Source organism: Pogonomyrmex barbatus, unplaced genomic scaffold (genome assembly GCF_055798465.1).
Source record: "Pogonomyrmex barbatus isolate J1 unplaced genomic scaffold, ASM5579846v1 scaffold20, whole genome shotgun sequence".
NCBI lineage: Eukaryota > Metazoa > Arthropoda > Insecta > Hymenoptera > Formicidae > Pogonomyrmex > Pogonomyrmex barbatus.
Window position 1 is genome coordinate 1,882,128 of NW_028297117.1, and position 21,913 is coordinate 1,904,040.

General features: G+C 35.2%; 1 protein-coding gene and 1 long non-coding RNA gene across 4 annotated transcripts in view; one reads left to right on the forward strand and one right to left on the reverse strand.

Annotated features, from left to right (window-relative positions):
* The window catches only part of PlexA (plexin A), a 251,240-nt gene that overhangs the window by 222,248 nt on the left and 7,079 nt on the right, over positions 1-21,913 (reverse strand). The window lies entirely within an intron of this gene.
* Positions 985-20,901, forward strand: LOC105432263 (uncharacterized). The gene is made up of 2 exons (XR_968374.3): positions 985-1,689; positions 20,529-20,901. It is a non-coding gene; the product is annotated as an uncharacterized LOC105432263 (long non-coding RNA).

The window sequence follows — 21,913 nt, forward strand, 5'->3', positions numbered from 1 at the left end:
GATTACATAAAGCTCACGTTGAGGCCCAAAGCTTTTATGACTCAATAATTTGAACGGGAATTTTACTAAAAATAGAAAGTTATGGATTGATTCGACGTAAACTTTCTTTGAAAAAATATTAACGTAACAGAACTGTATGTGTGTCTGCGTATGTGAGGGAATAGAGAGAAAATACAAGTGGATAAGTCAAAGTTCGCTGGCAGCGGTCAGTCGTGGCATAGGTCGCTCATTGACGACATACGCGTGAATCGACCATCGAGCTTTGACTTTTCCGGCCGTAAGTATACCAGTCACGATGGACACTGTCCAGCGAGTACAACAATAGCATTCTTCGCTTATACTCGTTTATTTGATGTCTTTAACCTTTAGTTCTCGGCAGTATAACGCGAATTCGCGATTTCGCGCCGCATCAGCGTACATAGTTTCCGTGAGAGTACCGACGGTAAACGGCAAACTATATCCTCCTCGCAACGTAATTATGCAACACCAAACTGTGCGCGTTTACCGACGCGCGTACACCCAATGGACAGGAACGGGAGATAAGAACGGGCTGCGATAAACCGACGAAGATATCGCGCCAAAGAGAATGCGTTTCCCGAAGATAATTGCGTTGCGTTGCGTTGCGTTGCGTTGTGAGACGATTATACATCTCGTATACCTTTATTTATGCCGACAACCTGTATTATCTCATCATCTTAAACGCGTCACAAAGTGTAAAGTAAAAAATCCTTAAGCTAAAAAAAATTAAGCTGCGCCTTGATATTGACCTTAGTCGACGGATCAATTGAAATTGTGATTTTTTTCTCATCGTGAGGAAAAAATTGCAAAAATTAAATCAAAATATTAAGTATCTCAGATATCGAATGTCTAAATATAAACTTCTATCCAGTTGAAACTTCGGCAAATTTGAATAAAATAAAATTGTAGTCAACATTTTCTAAGTAATTCATAATACATTGATTAGGTATAAAACGTGATGACATTTGAATGAGAGAAAGAGTGTAATTTAGCTAGATTGTACGAAAAAACGTAGATGATAAATTATAAGAAAAACGAGTTATATCCCGCAGATTATTTGAATCGCAAGGAGAAGGTAAAACGCGAACACGCGCGCGCGCGCACACACACACGCGTTTTCCTTAAAAGCGGGCCATAAATATCGTCCGACTCCCATGCATACGAAGTCCCGTGGCAGAGCAAGGGAATTCCTTCTCGCTTCTCCCGTCGGGGGGGAGGGGGGGGGAGCGGGCGGCATACCCCGCGAGATGGTTTTGCATCGCAATAACGTCGGGTCGCGACGTTGCTATTCTTCCTCCTCGGTTTTTTTGCATTATTATTTCAATTTCCGCGCACGTCAGTCGCACGCGCGACGGCGACGTAGCGAACGCGGCCAGCGATGAAAACACCAATCAAAACTCGATAACTCGCGTTCGCCGTTTCCGCCAACGTGGTGTCCCCGGCGTGCACTTAATATCGATCGCGTAGCGGCACGGAGGCGCTATTGTTTGCTGGGCAAATTATTGCACGCGCGCCGATCGGTCGCTCCGCGGGATTCATGGCATTGGCGCGCGATAGCTCGCCCCATTGTGAGCCGGTTTCTTGCCGGTATATCGCCGTATATCTTCTCACAAGAAAATTATCGCGCGCCCGAGTTCTTGACCTTACTTGAACGCCTGCCAATATTATCCGGTAAGTCGCACTTAAATACCACACTAACGTACAAAGGCGAAAGGTGGAAGGCTCCGAAAATTAAGAGAGAGAATAAAGAGATTATAAGCTCGTTTCGTTACAAACTTTAAATAGATTTTTAAATATATTTTAGGGAATATTTTTTTTTTTTAATGAGAATTACACATAACAGAAAAGAAAAAAATATTAATTTTTATTAAAAAGTTTTAAAATTAAAAATACTCGTCAAAAGGAAACAATAATTTAAACAATAATTCTCAAATAAATTTTATATAATTTGTAAGACAAGAGATAATTAAATTTTTTACTTTTAATCTCGGATTCTGTTAAAAGCATAAAACAATTATATGCGATATATTAATAATATTTCTCATATATTTGTTAAGAGAGCATCTTATCCGACACGTTTCAGCATCCATCTTTGTGGAATATCGATTATTAATACTGCGGAACGTGATAAACACAAACGACCGTATTTCCGCCAGTGCAACGACGAAAGAGAGCAGGCATTTATACATATAGCGATAAGAAAATTATCTTTCACGAGCGGCAACGCTTGGACTCTCGTGGCCAGTTGCCAACACTATGCAACATAGTAGCCACTCGACCGAAATAACTCCGAATTACTTAGTTTAGAACATACATGCTAAATGTTCAAAAGGTGGAATAATTCCGATATCACGTGCTTGAAGCAAAGAACGATATATTGCGAGAAAACCCACAACACGGCGCGAAATTCGCTTTTTTCATTTCATTGAATTAATATTGCGAACTCTAATACTATTATCATTTCATTCAATTTTTTATAGATTATTGAAATTTACGAAGCTATAGGTTGTACAATTTTAAAATTATTCAAGTATATTGAGTAAAAAAAGAGAAATACTATCAATATTTTTTAATAATAATTTATTAACATTTATTAGAAAGATATATCTCATATATTTATTTTTTTATCTGAAAAAATTTTTAGTTAATCAAAATTATATACTAAAATATTAAATATATCAAAGTTATATATTATATAGTGTTTTGGAAATGGCTCTCGAAATAAGCTACAAGAATATGTAATAAAAAATGGGGGTTTTCACTTAAAAATTTCAAAGTGATTTAACACTGTCTGCCGATTAATGCTATGTATATTCTCTTTGTATTTATTTTTGTGAAAAATATATTTGCTTTTATGATGACACGACGAATTCATATTGAAATCATAAAAGATTGAAATCGAATTCAAAACTCTAGTTTCCTCTATTCACCTTACAATTTTCATTTGTAAGGCAAGAGTGTAGTCATAAAAGTAACGTACAAAGCGAAAAGTAGCTCTCTGTATATACTTAAAGCATAGAATTCACAGGAATGCACAAACAAGAAAAAAATGAGCACAAGACATTTTTGACTTTTATCATTTTCATTGAAATTGTAGAATCTATATTAGGATTGTAAAACAGTCACAGAATAAACAATAGAAAAATAAAACAGATGAAATCTGGTTATATCACCGAAATTAAACCATCAAAATTACAACAAAAAAAAATTGTCAATTTTATTTTACAAAATTCCTGTTTCCAACACTTATCTTATTAATGTTACATTTTTCAAGTTTCTTATATCATTGATGTAATTATTGATCAAAATTATATCTTTTATATACAAAATCAAGAAGACAAAGAATGTGAGAAACAGCGTTTGACAAAATCAAAAATATTTCTTATTCGCTGAAGAAGAAAAATATACTGGTGAAAGGGTAATAAAGTTATTGGCATAACTGCAATTAGTATCAAACGGAAAATACCCCTGTGGTTAACGGCATTGTTAATTCGATAATGAGTCTGTTGTCAGTGAACAAGAGATATATAGTGACAATTGATTGATAGCCAAACACTACCGCCAAACGCATACGCGTTTAACAATTCCTCATTTAATTCTAATTTGACTCATAATTCATGCGGCTTTCATTTTTTTAACGTTCGCGTCGACCATAAAGATTACAAAACCGGCAATTTTCACTTTCTTGAAAAATTTTCGCTATTCGTTATTTAAAGTCACTTTCACACGATGAATTAAGACTGCTTTGCTAGATATCGCATTAAATAGTAGCGCTAAATGTATTATGCAAATAATATACTATTTTTCTACTATACATTACATAGTTTTGCAGTCATTGTGCGATTTCGATACTTTCATTGAAAACATGTTCTTCTTCTTTCATTATTATTCTTAGCGAAAGATTTAAAATTTTTATACAATTGTCGCATACATTTTTAGAGATATATTTCCCAAATTATAAATAAAATTATATATATATATATATATATATATGTAAATTTTGTTAACTTTTATTTATAATCTTCTTATTCCTTCTTAAAATTGTTGCTATAAATGAAGATTAAATTAATTTTGTTAAAAATTACAATTGCACATGCTTTAATAGTCTCTATTCAAAATTTTATAATCAAAGTTTAAATTTAATAATTGAACCATAATTAGAAAAGATGGAATAAATTAATTTGTTTAAAAAGCGTATGTCTATCACTTGATAGATATAAAAACGCCAGTAATCTCGAAATTAATTTCCCGTAACGATACAAGCTTCTAGAATACCGTTCCATGTTACAAGCCTGATTGCTTTATCGCTCATCTAACGCATGATTACTCGCTTTCAGACGTCCTAATAAACCGGTGCTGGAAATTTGAAGCATGAATCATGATATACCTTGTGATCACATTTATGCGAGATCCTTTGACTAATTTAAAATCTGCTATAAGAAGATATTGAATTAATATGTTATATAATTTTTGTATTGTTAAATGTTAATAAAATGTAATTTTCTCTTCCGCTAAGTTCTCAAGTAACCTTACTTAAACAGGATTTTGTTTCAAGTGTCAATCATTGTAGTGTTTAATATCGAATTTACTTAAATGCAAAAGGAAAGAGCTAAAAACTTGATTAAAAAATTTGCTTGAATTTGACAGATGCAGAGAGTACAAAAACACAAACTCCAGGATATTTCGCGCGTTTCTGCAAACAAAGTATTATAAATACAGATATCGCGTGAGGTGGATAATGCGATCGCGTCCGTCGTGAGCTTTATTTTCTTAGAGAGCGTGCTAAAAATTCGCTTTCTGCACGCGTACCCGACACGCAGAATGAGAGAGAGAGAGAGAGAGAGAGAGAGAGAGAGAGAGAGAGAGAGAGAAGAGAGGAGAGGTGGGGGGATGGAAGATTTATTAGAGCGGCTCGAAGCCGCGGAGTCGCTAATTGCGTTTGCTACTGTGTGCAGGAAAGTGTATTCTCGTTACGCCGTTCAGGTTTTCAATTACGGGCTGACCGACCGACCGGGCCCGCGTTTCAGGATGATTATCAGGCTACCATTACTTCCGGTGTACTTCCGACGAGTCCTGCGATATGTTTATGCCAATTACGGACGTCGGTGGAATCGCGCAGCTAACGGAATAATCTTTCGGTGACGTTCGGGCAAATGAGCCGCGAACACGCGCTGGTACGCTGTGTCGCGACGGTGTAATTACTATGCGATAATAGATCAAAACTCGATATCACCGCTGGAGCAAACGCAACGATAACACGTACAACGCCGACGCGCGTCAATGATCCGTTCGCGATGATTGAACATTTCGTTTGTGTTTGCCTGCATCTGCTCGTCCACATGTCTAGAAAATCGATAAAGCGTTGCTTTAAACGTCATAATTTGCCGTTACATGTACGACACGCGAGTTACATCGGTTCAAAAGTCGATCATGCAGTCGGCGAACTTTCTCGGTCGATCGTATATCTTGTCGAATCTCATCCAATCAAATTTTGTCGGGTGACTGAACGCACGAAATAGACTGCGCGAAAATGACGGGGCCGTGCGGATTTTTCGGACACGCAGCTGCGCGGCCGTAATGAAGTTTCGGGACGGCCGAATTTGCACATGCACATAACTTGTTGCCAGTGGAGGACATATCCGAGCCCGATGAAGTTCGTTAACTTTGCAACGCGACGGACTCATTTCGTTCCCGCTGCGAATTATGGCGAGCATCGCGTTTATTGTCAACTGCACACGAGGTACAAGGCAAGCTCCCCCCCCCCCTCTCTCTCTCTCTCTCTCTCTCTCTCTCTCTCTCTCTCTCTCTCTCTCTCTCTCTCTCTCTCTCTCTCTCTCTCTCTCTCTGAAAACGAGGCTTAACGCGCAACGGGGGATCGAACCCTCCCTGTGAATGCGCCCTGAAGGGTTTCCAACCCCTTTTCACGAGAGAGGAGATAGCGCAGTTCTCCTCTATCCCCTTACTTGTTCTCTGTTCAACCCTAGGCGAGAGTTGCGTGTATCCTGGCAAACTCCACCTGAATCATTCAATTCAGCAACAGCCCTTCAAGAAGAGATTAACGCGCCACGTCGTGGCACAAAGAAAAACCAGTTTGAGGAAGCTGGCAAATCCAGATATCTTACCGCGTAATTGCTCTATTGAAAATGCAAAATTTTCGAGAGGCACGGCTCTGTCAGGATCAAGTGGAAAAGTTTAACGTATCCAAAAGGGACGAACGCACACTTCGCGTTAATTCTTAAAGGGATGAATTTGATAATAGAAAAATTGAATTATATTGACGACCAAGATAAAATATAAAAGTCTGAAAAATGCAAAAAGAAGAACATTTTTAGAGTACTCATTTTACAGTTAAAAAAGGAGTAATATATATACATTTTTCTTTGAAATTCTAAATATGATTATTTTCATTATAAAATTAAATGAAACATTTACAATTACCACAAATTATCATTATTTTGACATAAAATATTATTCAACAATCTTTCAATGATTCTCGTCTATGATTTTTCTTATCTATAATATTTTTTAGAATTACAAGATAAATATAAAATTAAATCAAGACTACTATTATATATTACTGTTTATAATTGCAAAATTCAGATTACGAAATACTTGCTTTGATTTGAACATCTTTTGAATAAATACATTATACATAGATGCGATTTTAGATAAATAAATAAATGGAAAAATAAAATATCATGATTATAAATAATGAATAACGAAGTTTTTATGAGTGCAATATAAAAATTATATTCAATGGTAACGCAGGTTAAACAGCATTAAGCATTAAATGCGGAATATGAATACAGTCCAAAAGTATACAAAAAGAATAATAAGAGTAATAATCTCGAAAATAATATGAGTGTGCACTGCGTTAGCAGATAGACTTATCTCCATAGAATTTGCCGACTTCTAAAACCTCTCCGTCCAAACTTGATACTCTTTTTCTTTCTCTCTGCCCTTCTCTTTTTTCATACGAATAAGCATAATTCAACGCTGAGCAACATATCTGCCTCATAAAAAGGCAGATGTCGACATCTAACTTGGCAATCGGATTTTATGGAACCCATTATTATATTATATAGATGTATAACGAATAAAAAGCTTAGTCAAATCGTTCCTTTTATATGCAATTTATAAGCAAAAATTAGAGATAAAAATGTTACAAATTAAGAATGGATATATTCCTGTTCATTCTTGTATATCCGTAAAAAAGCTTAAATATTGAATAATGTAAACAAAATAACATTATATTAATTAAAGAGCTTATTATTTATCCAAGTTGTTATGCTAGAAATCGTCCATATCGCAAATATTTAATATAAATTTTTCACTGAAAATTTCAATAAAATAAAAAAATTCAAATTTCAGTGTTCAAATAAAATTCATACCAAAAAAGATCCTAATGTACTCTTTTGTTAAAATATTATAAATATTGTTAATATTTATTTACAAATTCTTTTTTATATATAGATTTTAATTTGTAATATTATATAAGTAGTATACAAAGTTAAACATCTATTTTCCTGTAAATAGAGCAACTAAATTTTCAATTAGATTTTATATAAATATTCGCATGATGAAAATTAATTTTCTTGTTCGATATAACAGAACAGAAATATTTTGTTTTATAATTTAATATCACATAAGAGAAAGACGCCTCTCTCAAGACAAATATCTTACTCGATATCGTTTGCAAGGTACAGCAATAAACCTCGAGAAATCGTGGGATTATACAGGCAATAGCGGTGCCGATTATCTCGCTACTTTCGTGCGTTGTCTTCATTAATAGCAAATATCGACAAATAGTCTCTTAACTCTTTACTCTCGCATGCACTTCCTCGACTCTTCAACTCGTAATGCCAAGGTCCATAATCCCTAAATGTCGCCATATGATCCTCGAACCCGTTAGGACACAGCATGCCGTCCTTATATTAGATTAATAAAAATCAAAATCAGACCTACATGTACCGTTAAATGTGGGATACTAATGCCTTGTCTACCGTTAGACGTTAGGATGAAAACAGTGGAACATGTATATGTACACGTCAAATATACAAAAGAGTAGATGAAGGAAAAGAATTGTTATTATCATCAGACATAAGTGTATAGCACCTGAACAGTATAAATATATACATGATAAAAATCTAGAAAAGAAATTAAAAAAAAATTAATTCAGACAATTTGTAAACGATTAAAAGAGGATAATAAAATAAATATGAATTAATTACATATTTGATTACAGATTGAGTTCAGAAAATTTGAAGATACAAATAGAATATCTCGTGATTCTTATTCAAATATAATATTAGACTTAAAAAAAAGAAAAAAATCTTTATCGTTTTAATTTTTCAGCGTAAGAAAAATAAATTTTCCTCCGTTATACCTTTTGATTCTACAAGCCTGTCTCACATCAATTTCGTTCCGTTTCCCTACTATTGTCATTATTCGCGCGAATTATCATGCCATTGTCGCGGCGAGGTGTCGCGCCTTTTTTTGCTCCCGCGTGCAAACGCGTGTCGCTGGCGATCAACTACCGTGAATGAGCGACCGACGACGAAGGGAGAGAGGCGAAGGGAAGAAGAGGAGGAAGCGCAGCGCTGTATGCACACGTGTCATTCGCAAGCGGCAGCCGCCACGTGCTGCCTGAGCGCTTTCCTCGAAAAATAAACAAAACGTAACGCCGCGTCACGGATTGACGCGCGTTTACATCGCCCGAATTACTGGCATTTGCTGGACGTTTCTCTCTCATTCTCTCTTTTTCTCTAGCTGTCATTCTCCTTCTCTCTCTTTTGATACTCTCTTCTCTCCAATAAAAAACTCAAGCTCTAGTCCACGTGTACGCACGTGATGAGATTTGCCGCATACTCAATGTGGACAATTCCGGGGATTATCATAAGGGAAACTGAATATTGTCCCCTTTTACAAAAGTTGAATGAACTCTTGATAGAAAAAAAAAAAATAAATAAAAAAGCAATGTTACACAATATATTACAATTAATTTTGTATGCAAAATATTATTTTTTTAAATATAATCTTGAAATTTTCATATTTTTTATCTCTGTATAAATGCAAAACTTAAGGTCGCGAAAAAATTAATTAGCAACTAACAAAAATTCCAAGAATATCAAAATAAGTTAGTAAATTATTTTTAAATTATTAAATCTATTTTCCTATTAACTATGGATATATTTTATATAATAATCTATTTTCGTGTTTAAAGTTCAAATTTACACAACTCATTATTATACATGTTCTGAAAATTTTTCAATTTAATGATGTTGATATGAAATCTTTAAAATATTTGCATACAAAAAAGATATAATGAAATAAATATATTTCATCAAACTTGCATTATATGTCCACCCATATTATTACCATATAGTAAATGAATAAAGTAGCAGGTTTAATCAAAATTACAAATCTTTATTCAAAGATATAAATTTAATCTCAATGAACAGTCACACACAATCTAAATCCGATTTGATAACATTTCATCGTGAGAGCAAATCATTACGAATGCAACTGGCGGGCAAGCTTACGACGGCGATGGCGGCATGGTGCAGAATAAAAAAAAGGGAGCGGAATCGGTGTGGATAAGAGCACGTGTTGCTACCACGTCGACAACGTCGTAAAGACCGAGAGATTTTACAACGGAGGCGAACGATCGGATCCTCGCGGACGTTTTAATGTATGTAACGCTTTCTTTTTACATGGCCGGCGAGTACGCCGTCCATAATGACACAGTCGTCGTCTTTTCTGCTTTACTGCGTGTCACAGTAGCGGTGCTCACCGCGTATCACGGTGATATGGCATGTAACACGTTTTTAATGCTTTCCGACCAACCGTCGAGAGTATTTACAGAATGAGATTTGCATTGATCTTTCTTCGATTAGAGCCTGTGATCGAAGAGATATTTCAATCCTTTAATCTTTTATGATTTGACGTGACCTAAGAGCAAAAAACTCTACGTTGCCTTCGTGTTAAATGCTTTATTTGCCGTAGATTGTTGACATGTAATTGACATGTAATATCTTGTATCTTTTCAAGGTAAAACTTTCTTTGAACGACCTGTGCAAAATATTTTTCTAGTTTATATATCAGTAACAATTTTCTATCGCGTCTCTGTACGTGAGAGAAAATTAAACGGTTAAACGGTCATTTAAATGCCAAGCGAAAATTTGAATGCACGGGGGAAGGAAAAAGGTAACGCGCGTACGGGATGCGCGCATACGATGAAATTCGAACACTGTTGTATGTTAATTCCTTCCTCAGGGAAGAGTATTGAGGACGCAACGGGGTCGAGTATAGCTTTATACAAGCTCGAAGTGTGCTTGTGAAAGGCTGTTGCTCTTTAACCGAAAAGAGGAGAGACAGTGAAGAGAACGAGAAGATCGGGAGATCCGACTAGCGAAGAAGAATAAGAACAATATCGCCAAAATGAAAATAGGTATGATGACGTTTTCCGTTTTTAATATTAGACCAAATTTATAAATCTTTACGATTTCTCATAAAGATTTGGAACTGTAACACAAGAATCAATATATTGTTGAACTTTTCTGTTCTTGATCTGAAGTATTCTGTAGATTTTTATCGTAAACGCAATTTTTTAATAAAATTTTTCAAAAACTAGTAAAAAATAATTTTCTTCTGCAAAATTCTTAATAAAAGGATTACTACGTCAAATAATTTCAATAATTTTTTTTCAAATAATAGTTGAAAAAAATTAATACTTTTTTATGTATTTCCAACATGTTATTATAATTACAACATTATATTATAGTATAAATACTTGTTATATATTTTAACTTATCTATCAGTTATATTAAAGCAAGATATCTATTAAATTTGACTTTACTATTTACACACGTCCGACCACTTTGATCGTGCGTCAGCGATGATAGATCCCTGTCGGAACGTCGATCAGACCACGCTCTGGTGAACAGCATCAAATTAATCAGGATGATTTTTTTCTTTTTCTCGAGCACGGCGTTTCTCGATGGAGAGATAATACGCTCACGATACATACCTTCCTTTCTTTCATCGAGAGTTAAAGAGATTGGCGGATTGAACAAAGCTACACTTTATAAAAATCTTCCCTCTAGCACACATTTTTTTTCTCTATATTTCATTCAATTTTTGTCCCCCCCCTCTCTCTCTCTCTCGCTTTGTCAGAAGTTAGAATTTACTATTGTAACTAAATTTTGATTACTTTACTATATATAATCTTCTCTAATTAATTCGAAATTTAATTTGTATTGTATTATATTTGTATTGTACAATTCACTATAAAACTATCGAACTTGATCTCGCTTCAACAAGATCCTAATTCGCTCGCTCTTCTAATGATTTATAAATTTCTATTTATAAAGTTGCAATCATAAATCTAATAAAGTTCCTATCATAAATCTAATTTAGCTATCTTTAAAATGCACTTCCTGTATTGATATGCGTAATATAACTGCGATACCATCTCTTTTAAAACATTTCTCTTCATATTCTCTCTCCCCATATTCTCTCTAGATCTTAAATCAATGTCTACAATGTGTCCTGTATCGTATATATATCGAACACACATTTCCAATAAATTTATACTTTATTACTATTCACTTTTGCTACTGTATCTTTTCTTATATCTCGCGAGAATTGAAGTCATGCAATATATGCTACCTATCTATCATACCTATCTCTTTTACGCGCTTCAAAGGTTCACGTTACGATCCGTGATCCTCGATGACGACGAGCGATGACGCCGATTAAATTCCACCATGGCTCGCTCCATCGACTTCACCAGCCACGGGAAGGAAGTCGATGAACTTTCGGCAAGCAATCTTCGGAAAGCCATAAAGCGAAACGCAATTCGCTGGCGTTACCTCCCGCCCGACAATTATGACGTAATTGACGGTTTCGAGCGGAGTTTAATAGACGAAAGGAGACAAACGCAATGTGAGAGAGGTATTATCCTTTTCCGCACCACGCCAACCCACCCCCTTCGACGTGCGTTAACGAATTACTTTCCAATTTGCGTGGTCGACGACCATGCATATAAAGCTGCCGTAATCTCGAAGAGATATTAATTTCGCGCTCCCAAAATCCACAACCATCGCCGATCCACGGAAAAACGTGAAAATCGTGTACAGACGATCACTTGAGATTTTAATTAAAATGCCTCGGGATTTCGTCGATGAAGGAAACACGAACAAGAACAAGTAAACGAAAGAAGAGAGAGAAGAAGAGAAAAATCAATACGACATGCTCGGCGGAGAGAAAATTGCTCATTATTCCTCATTACGATAAATTAGTTCGGGAGTCCGAAGTTAAGTTTGATATATCTCGCTGGGCAATGTGTATTCTAAATTTTGTACACCGCATCGGGATAATTATGCTCACAAAAAGAAGATAGCAGGTAGAACGATAAGAGAGATACAAAATGCAGTCATATATGGCACTTGGTTTCGGTCAAAATTATAAAATTCAGATGGAAAAATTATATTTTAACTTATATCGGATTAAACGAATGTGAGAAAGTGAGTTGCGTCTAAAAGTGAGAATTTGTGATACGTTAAAACTTCGTTATTGATTATGATCTTCATGTCTTTTATAGAATTAAAATTAGAAAAAAAAAATATATATATATAAAAAAAAGAAATTATAAAAGCTTCGGAAAATATATTCATTTTTTGTAAACTTTTGTCAGATCTAATTTGTATTAATAAAATACAAAACGGAAAAACACACGTAGTGAGTATTATCTATAGTTTACAGAGAGTATTATATAAAAATTTGTATTTTATATTTTATGTAATTGTATATATATTTTATAAAAACGAATCACAAAAACGAAATATTTGTTAAATATTAAAATTGAAATTTAAAAAATATTTATCAACTTAATAAAAACAATTATGCTAAATATATATATGTATATATATATACTTCACATAAAAAAATCAAAGTTTCCATTTTTATATATATAGAAGCACCGTAAGTCCATAGAGATACCATCATTAGATGCTAAACGAAAAAAGATGCAAACCGCAAGCATACGATTCGTTATCGTTAATAATACGCGATGCGGGAACAGGCCGCGTCGAGATTACATCAATCCCACGCATTTGAATAAAAACGAACGAATTTTCTTTCGACTGTGGTCGCGAAGCGATCTACGGATTTTAGCAAAAAAAAAAAAAAAAAAAAAAAAAAAAAAATCGGCCAAGCGGGATGAATCTCGGTCGTGCCACGAACTTCTGCGATTATGATCGAGATAACGTCGCGTCCCGGGGAAACGAAACTTGGGTACCTAATCGCGAGAAGGTTCGGCGAATGCTAAGACGAAGCGGAGAGAAGTCGGGCGCGTCGACGTGGAACGCCGTGATTTATCGTCCTAACGCGTGTACTGATTTATTATCTCAGGAATTGACCCCGGGACGCGATCCCGGGCTCCTCGCTGCTGATGAGCGATGGCGCGTTTCCGTTAATGTCGGGAGCACACGTTGTGCGAATTATTACCACCTTCGCAAAATTAAGCCGAATTTACACGAGTTGCATCTCGATAATGCAGTTGGATAAATCGTTCGCGATAAACGAAGAGAGCTCAAGCTTCTATCCTTAACATTTCCTTCGTCACGAATTACTTCGCGAGATTACTCGAATCATTTGATATATAATAAACGTATTATATACAAATATAAAGAACAATAACACAATTTTATACCTCGGTGGCATTTAAAGTAATATAGTCCCGATGTCGGTAGTGAAAGGATTAAAATGTCGAAAATAAGAGATGCAGATAAACTCTCCTCCCATTTAAAGCTCGCGATACGGCTGCAACTTCCATTTGCACAATAACCGAATCATAATTCACCCGACATCATCTATATAAATCTAACCTCTATAACTATATGCGAAACGAAGCCTTCTAATGCACTTTCACGAATCACTTAGGTTGAAACTGTTTATACATGTTTCATGATTTGAATGATTCATACCGAATTTTCCAAAGTGAATGGAAGTAGAAGATGGCATAACTTCCTTTGACTCGATAATTATTTTATGGAAACATTAAGTCAACTTATTCTTTTCTCATTTTATGCATTTCTGACAAAACCTTAAAAATAGTCTAGAATTATGAAATTTAACACTAATAGAATAAAGGAGAAAATAACTATAACTTTGCATAACTATTTAATATTTTTTGTTCATCTTAATATATTTGTTATTACCAAATATTATTACCATATATTATTATTATTGTTATACTACACATACGATTTATATAAAATTATAGCTACCTTTTTTCTGTTACATACAGTTATGCAAGACATGAATTACTTTCTTTTATAATATTAATTCAAAAAAATTCAGTGCGAGCGATGGTTTGGCATAGAAATTCCCTCATAAAAAGTAAGCATTACATCCAATTATCCAAGTTTCGTCATTAGGAACCTTGAGGTAGTGTCTTTGAAGACACTACCTTTTCGTGAACACGGCAAAGAAGTCAGTAGTATATGACTTGCATAGCTCGATGAGTCCATTGTACTTTGTCTATCTTAATCGCGAAGGCGCGTTTGTCGTAGAAAATTAAGAAAAGACGTTCGTTGACAAAGACGACGACGTTAAAGATGTTAAGAGAAACGAAGAAAGTAGTAGAATAAAGTAGAGTGAGAAGAAAGAGTCGGGGAAGAGTGCCATGACTCCGAAACAAAGCAAGGAAGCAAGAAAAATAAGAAAAAATAAAAAATTCGCAAAACTATAAATAAAGGAGAATATGAGATACGTACAATATACGAGCCAAAGATGATATTGCTAGATATATTTATAATAAATAATAATTTTTAAACAAAAACATCCTAACCGTCACGCATCAATCTTGCTTTAGAAGTATTCAAATACAAAGAAATTCTATTGTTCCTATTTATAAAGCTCAAATGCGGACAAATTAAGATATATTCGATACATGTTTTGAGAAATCGAATCCACAGGCATAAATTGATTCGTAATTGAAGACGTAATTGATTTTTTTTTTATCTTTTGTTACTTTACGCCTGCAGATTCAATTTCTTAATTTTTGTTATTAATTTTGTAAGCAAAGAAACAAAAAAAGAAGAAAAATCAGAAAATGGAAAAGAAAGAAAAAGAAAGAAAGAACAAGAAAAAAAAAGTAAACAAGTAGACGGAAAAGAAACAAGAAAGTGATTCTTAATATTTCAACACTTTTACAATCTTCAATATGATATCAATATGATATAAAACATGTTTAGAGAAGAACGAATAAAAATCAAATAAGAAAAAGAGAAAAGAGAAGGAAGAATAAGAGAAAAATATATTTTTCATAATTTCGTAACAAAATACTACATAGTAGAATATAATATATAAGCCAACAAATAAAGACAACACAAATATCTTGAAATTATAAAAACAATACTGCATTATTATATGAAGAAATAAGAACAAAAACAAAATAAACTTTAAAATAATAATGTATGAAATATGAATAATGAAAAAAAAAAAATATTCACACATAAGAAATTTCATTGATAATAAAATGGGGGAAGAATGCGTAAGAAAAAACCGAGGAAATACGGTTTGTGCTACATAACTTAGAATTCATAAAGCAAAAACATTTTTCAAAAATATCAAATTATAAAATATAGCTCAAAATAACCAATTCTATAAAGTTTACAAAGTTCTGGAAAAAACGAGACTTCGGACAAAAAAAATGAAGAAAAGTAAGACAAGACCGGCACAATCGAAAGAGCACAAGCGCATGCGTCGCACTATATAAGAAATGCGAAATACTAAAAGGTCTATTTAGACGAAGAGAAATTGCAAGAGGAGCAGTGGGAGTCATGAGAAGATGGTAAAGTTTGGAAAGCCCGAGGCGATCTGGAAGACGAGAGAAGAAGAGAATTCCTCCGGAAGAGTATGGGAAGGGATCGTAGCGAAGAGGGATAAGAGAAAAAGAGAAAAGACAAGGAGAGAAAGCGAGACGGAAAGAAAGAAAGAGGGAAAGAGGAGTTTCTAAAGCTACGGATAGACGAGGTTCTCGAGAGAAAGAACAGGAGAGAGATAAGAGACGGACATTGACAAAGAGAAAATGAATATAACGAAAAAGAAAGCAGAAATGAGAGTTGAAAAGAGATAAAGAAAGAGGTATAGTAGATGTTCGCATACGAATACGCCGACGGCCGACATCCGAGAAAAGATATAAGGACACGCCGCTCTCTGAGGCCGAACTCTGAAATATTCGACGAATTCGCTCGCGAAATCACAATGAAAGCCTCTCGTCTTGCCATACGCGAGTAGCCCGTCGGTGGCCGCCACCAATCGCTTCTCCGAGAGAACAAGCCGAAAGACGTCCTTTAAACTCCATCGCTATGCTACGCGACTTCGGCAACTTCTCCGGAACATGCCAATATTGACTTCCGCTGTATTACCCCGGGATAATCGGAATTCGAATGCGGCATACATTTTCCGATGGCGCCTGGAATTTGGTGTCATTGAACTTCGTATTCTGCATGAATGGTTCAATAAATAAAATTTATTTCGTCGTGAACGTAACATACATTATTTGTCGAAATTTACGTATATGATGATATTTTAATTATTCGTACTTCTTATCTTTGCAAACTTATTAGAGCAACTTAAAATTGATCCTCCAGAAATATTTATAACGTTACAAGGTACTAAGAATTACTTTCCTTACATTTCGATTGCTTTTTGAAGAAACAATATACAGCATAAGTAATCTAATTATTGTTTATATTTTATACATATTTATTTACATGATGTAACAATTTCATTTTCCTTACCTCTCTTAATAATATTAATAATAAAAATATTTACGTGAAAATTTCTCTGAAATATTAACTGAGAAAAACCGTGGCAAACATTTCTACTCGCATTAATTTGAGCCAGTCGAAGATGATTTCCGAGTATCGCAGAATTATCGTGACCCTTTCGTGACACGAGATAACTTCTGTGGCTGATGATAACGCGTGCACATCAGCAAGTCGATCCAGTCGCGACTACGTGAACGCAATGTGCGATTAAGATGGCACACATCATCGTTTGATCATTACGCATCAACCTAAGGAAAATTCTGAATTTTGGCGCGTCTTGGTAGCATTCTTTCGGACAATTCGGACAATTTATTCCGAACACGCACAAGTCATATATCGAAGAACGATTCCGGGAGTGAAGTCCACTGGACCGGCGATTTTTCTATCTACCTACTGACAAAATCGAAAATTCATATTCCTCTCGAAGGCGAAAGAGCGATTTCAGCATGCGAATCTTATATATGCAAAAGGGACAATCGTCAGAATCGTAACACCGTTTAAAAAGTTTTGATTATTATAAAACGTAAAGAATGAAAAAACTGTGCTATCTCAGAATGTGTAATATTATCAAATTTTCTAAATAAATTATGAACAAAACATATACATTGTAAAAACAATGATTAGCACATGGAAAAAGAATGAGCAACAAAAAACCGGATGAGAATGATATGAGTGTTCAACTGAATATCGAGAGAGAGAGAGAGAGAGAGAGAGAGAGAGAGAGAGAGAGAGAGAGAAGATGAAAGAGAGAAAAAGAAGAGCAAAAACAGAATAAGACCACATGATATTCGGACAATTTTTATTGGAATCCGACAGCTACGCAGCACATATTATGATAAGTCTCATCGCTGGAATTTGACAATGGCCGATATATTAAAACGCATTTTAACTTTTAGTTGAATTATTTCTCGTTTATGAAACGCATCAATAATCTTAACCAATAATCTAATATGCGACTGATAATATTTCAAGGCTTTTTTGATATTACCTTATTAAATTTGTTTTATAAATATCATGGATACAAATATAATGTGCAAATTTAAATATTCATAACGTTATATATTTTAAAAAATTTATATATTTTATATATTTTATATATTTTATATTTTATAAAAGCAAAATTCAGTATTAACATAATCGAACTGAATCAGTTATTTTAGAAACTCTCAGATTTCTCATTCTATTTAGGAGACGCAAAAAACATTTGGCTGTAAAGATACATTTATTTCGTTTTCAAATAAAAATGGAAAATAAAAATGTTCAAATAAAAAATGGAAAATTCTATAATTCTATACGATATATTCGGAGCAGAATCTTTACACGCTGGTATGCAGTTACATTGCATAGAAAGATGTGCGTACGTACATGCAGAGAAAAGGCATTATCGAAATTAGAAATGAAGTCTTTCCTAAAATGGTCTTCTCGGTCGAATTAAGAAGAGGTATTTGCAAACTTCTCCCGTAATCCAAAATACATCTTTCCACCGTTCGCAGATGAAACGAGCTGTATGACGAGCGCGCACCGTAATGATGCAACCGGGCACGGCGTCCTTATGGCAAACGTGGCGCACGAGGAGGAACGAGCGAGGCATGCCTCGTGCACGACGCGCCTCTTCGAGTACGGTCTAAGTGTATACAAGGTGTCCCGAGTGTTCAACATTGTTCCTCTCGATTCCGCATTCTTCGATTCGAATCATTTCTCCCCTCCTCCTCTCCCTCTCCCTCTCTCTCTCTCTCTCTCTCTCTCTCTCTCTCTCTCTCTCTCTCTCTCTCTCTCTATTCATAAATCTCTCGTCATGATTCATATATGCGATCATCGAATGTTTCGGAAATAAAACACAATATTCTCCATTGAACTTTAACTGGAAACGTAGACTAATAGTAGCCAAGTTTGTCAATTAGATAAAGATTGCACCATATTGGAGCTATATTGTTGGGATTATATTGTCTCTTTGTTTCTCAAATGAGCTTATATTCAAGTCGCTTGTTCAAATATATCATCTTTAGATCAAATAAAAATCTGTAGTACGATAAAAAAATGGATACTTCTCATATGATTTTTCTTAGATTGAAAACCTGAAAACAATAGCCGCGCTCATTCCAGTCACATTATAACTCACAGAAGTTTAAAATTATCTAAAAATTATTTGAAAAATATATTATTAACACCTTAACATTATTTACTTAATAAGCTCCAATTATTATCAAATTAAAAATGAAAATTTGTATGTATATAAAAAATTTACTTTATAATTTTCTAAATAAAAAATTATTCCAAACAGTAAGCGGCACGATTTTGCACATAATTATATCTCCAAATGGAAAAACTGTCGTATTTATTTTAAAATCAAGAAATCTTACAAAATGAACACGAGAAAAATTGTCGATATCTACTTTAAATTCAAGAAACCGAAGAAACCCAGCTAAGAAAGGAAGGTAACAAACCAATCGAGACACCCTGTGTATGCGCGTACAGACGTGTATACACGTCGAGTCCTAGATTCTTGCTTTCGTATCCGTGAGAGAGGAGAGAAGGAACAAACTCGTGGCTCGCCAGTCCCACGGGGCCTCGGTGTCCTCAGTTATCTCGACCGGGCAGCGTGATGGGAGGAGGGAGGCAAAGACGCGGGGCCTTACCTCCGCGATCCTCTTCTCAGTCCCCTTTCTCTCTCGTGGCCAGTCCTTTCGAATCCATCCGCCTGCCTATTCGCCTCATCTCTGTCTTTTTCCATGAGACGCCAACGCCACCCGAGATCGTTCTCCTTCTTCTCTCTCCTCTCTCTCTCTCTCTCTCTCTCTCTCTCTCTCTCTCTCTCTCTCTCTCTCTCTCTCTCTCTCTCTCCCCCTATTGCCATTTCTTACATTTAATTCCGCCTTGTCTGGTAGTGATCTCTACCTCTTCGTCACGACCGCGAGAGCTCACCTCTGGACTTTCGTAAAATATGTATCCGCGTCTCGCTGATAATAAGAAGAGAACTCGCGAGCGAGCGAGGAGAGGCTGAGCTCTCGACTCCGATCTCGCGACTTCGTGGAGCGGAGTGATTTCCTCGTTGCCCCCCTTGATTTACGTTTGCCAATGATTTATGCCGGCGCCGTGTCGATTAATAAGCGTAGCGTGCACAATGTAAGGTTTGAAGCCCAGCGCAGTGGCATACATTAGTAAATAGCTGCGGTAGGAATATCATGTACAGGAATGTACAGGAATTTCAAGCCACACTCATTCTCCGACATTGTTCATAGATTTGATACGCAAGCCTATTTTCGACAGAAAGTAATTTTACGCAACTTTCAGCACAATTTGTCTGCATATCATTTTACATTTCGGATCTAATTTATAGAGGAGGATATTATTGTTATCTAATATTGTTCTCTCTTTTTCAAATTTTGAAAATAAAACAACTTGTATATTCCAATTATTATCAAAATCAGATGTAGAATTAAAGTATCAGTATATAAATTATTGTATTCAACAATACAATCTTTCATGTATTGGATATTTGTAAAAGTAATTTTATTGCATTTGTAAAAATGCAATAAAAATTGACTATGAAGAAAGTCAAAGAGGATTATGGAATTTTTAATTTATAATATCAAACATTTAACTCATTAAGATTTATGATTTTTAATCTTTCATGATGAAATATTAATTGTATCTTCCTTTTCTTTCTAGTTCTCAATCTTTAAACAACGTGCATCTTTACCTGCGAAGAAGACAAGCCAACCCAGATGACAATACGTTTTGAAAACAATTCGCGTATCGATCCCTTTGAACAAATACACGATAATACACGAACAAATACACGGCGACCCTTTTTCGCCTGTTATTTCAGGTACTCCTCTTTTCAACTCTGAATGATCTTACCCACGTTTTTTTCTTTGCGCGATCGGATTATACCAGGTCGTATTTCAAAGGGAGTCTGCTTAGTCGTGTGTCAAAACAGGCGTATTTGCCAGATTCACCGTCGCAAAGAAAATATGGCAAATCTTTTCCTTGTTTTGTAAACGTTTGCAATTTAATAAAATGTTGCAATCCATGTCTAGAATTTAATTTACTTTTTCAATTTATTATTGTCCTTGTCAAATTAGATTATTTTTTGCAATTTGCTAAATCAATTACTCGCTGTATGCGTGACATAGAGATGAATGTGAATGTTCACTCAATGAAATGAGCTCAAATTTATCGATCTGCTAAGCAGCCCAAATATTTATATACTCTATGGAATGGCAAATTTTTAAACAGAAATAATAATTATTTCAAAACCGCACTTTTCGAAACGAAGAAACAATTGTTATATAAATAAATGAAACTTTCCTATATATATCTCAACCTTATATAATAGAAAAAATTATAGAATAAAAGCCAAATATTATACAACCGACGAAAGGTGAGGTCAATTAAAATCGTATTATTATTATTATTATTTTAAAGCAGTCATGTTTAACAGTTAGAACGAGGAAGACGATCGCAGGGTCATTATCCACGTCTGTGATAACGACGCTACCAGATCGCTTCTTTTTGAATCGGGGACCGGAAAGGGTACGGAGAAAAAGAACGAACGGTCGACCTCGTTTCTCGTTGCCATCCTTCCTCATCATATACCGGAATGAAATTGCCCGCGGAAGGCCGGCGGAAGGCCGACCCGTAGACTTTCTGAGGTTAACCGTGCCGCCTGTTAATGGTCAGAGCCACGAAAGCCGACCGTATTTTAAAGTCGCCAGTAGTCAGGCAGCGAACTCTTTTGCGGCGTCGATTAACTTCAGCGAGAGCGCCGAAACGAAGACATGAGAATAAGAGAAAAAGGGAGCTCACGTTTTTACTCACGTTTCTTAAGAGACGCAGAAGACCGGATAATTGAGGGATCTCTCTACATTCACACCGAATTTATCGCGCTGAAGTAGCTTAAGGCAAGGATACAGAAGTTTGTAAATACATAATCACAGTCTATATAATTCAATGCTAAATGCGATATTTCCTCTCTCTAGGAAATACTTGTATCACATAGCGATTCTCATTAATCTATATATTTTTCACTTTCACAAAGAATTTCTGACTGA